The sequence below is a fragment of the Chrysochloris asiatica genome, unplaced genomic scaffold, assembly GCF_000296735.1.
Source record: "Chrysochloris asiatica unplaced genomic scaffold, ChrAsi1.0 scaffold00279, whole genome shotgun sequence".
In the NCBI taxonomy this organism is placed as follows: domain Eukaryota; kingdom Metazoa; phylum Chordata; class Mammalia; order Afrosoricida; family Chrysochloridae; genus Chrysochloris; species Chrysochloris asiatica.
This window is the reverse complement of record NW_006408797.1, coordinates 1,400,596-1,401,543: the sequence shown is the minus strand read 5'-3', so window position 1 is coordinate 1,401,543 and position 948 is coordinate 1,400,596.

The window sequence follows — 948 nt, the reverse complement described above, 5'->3', positions numbered from 1 at the left end:
GAGCTAAAGTGAATAGAGAGAAACACTATTAACTGATGATACATTGAGGGGATTATAATCATTGCAATGAAACAAGGTGTATGATTTGTTGAATGTAAAGCTGATGATCTGCCCTGTAAACTTCCACTCAATCCACAATAAAAACCTTTAAAGAAAAAAAGTGGTTGAGTGTTTACTGGGAGACAGAGTTGAACAGATATGGCAAGAGAGGAGTAGACTGACGGGCAGTGGGAGCTCATGGTACAAAGCTGTGATTTATTTTACTTTTTTCCTTTTTTTTTTCAACCAGCATACAATTTCAGAGAATCTCTCACTTTCCAGGAGGTCAAAGTCAATCAAAGGTTGTGAACCCTGGGGACGGTTGAAAAGCCCTACTAGAGAAGGCTCTGCTCCAAATCTACAAAGTGGATCCTAGCCAATCCTGGACTGATTATCACTAGAAAATGGAGCTGAACAGATGTATGCTATAGAGAAAAAGTTAAGGAAGAAAGAAAGAGATGGGAGATATGTGTGGGCCTGATGGACACATGTGACCATTTTGAACTTTCTCAGGCTACTGTGAAGTTAACAGGCCAGTTTGGTGCAGCACACTGCCTACTGGCAATGAGAAAACACTTTTCTTTTTTTGCTGAGTGGGTTGTTTTTTGTTGTTTGTTTTCCTTCTTCTTGCAACCCATGACAAGAGACAGCAACTGCAGCCATATAGCCAAACCACAGGTGTACCCTATACAACCCCAACAATTGAGCAAGAACCCATACCATCTGCTATACACCAGAGCAGTGACTACAACCAATATTAACTAAACCCACTCTGAATTGAACTTGAATGAACAGTGAAAAGAGAAGGTTATCTCCTACTCACACTCAACAGAAGACAATTGGTGAGTGCATAAGAATATACCAATGTATAGCCATCAACTTAATACAAATCAACAAAACTACAATGTC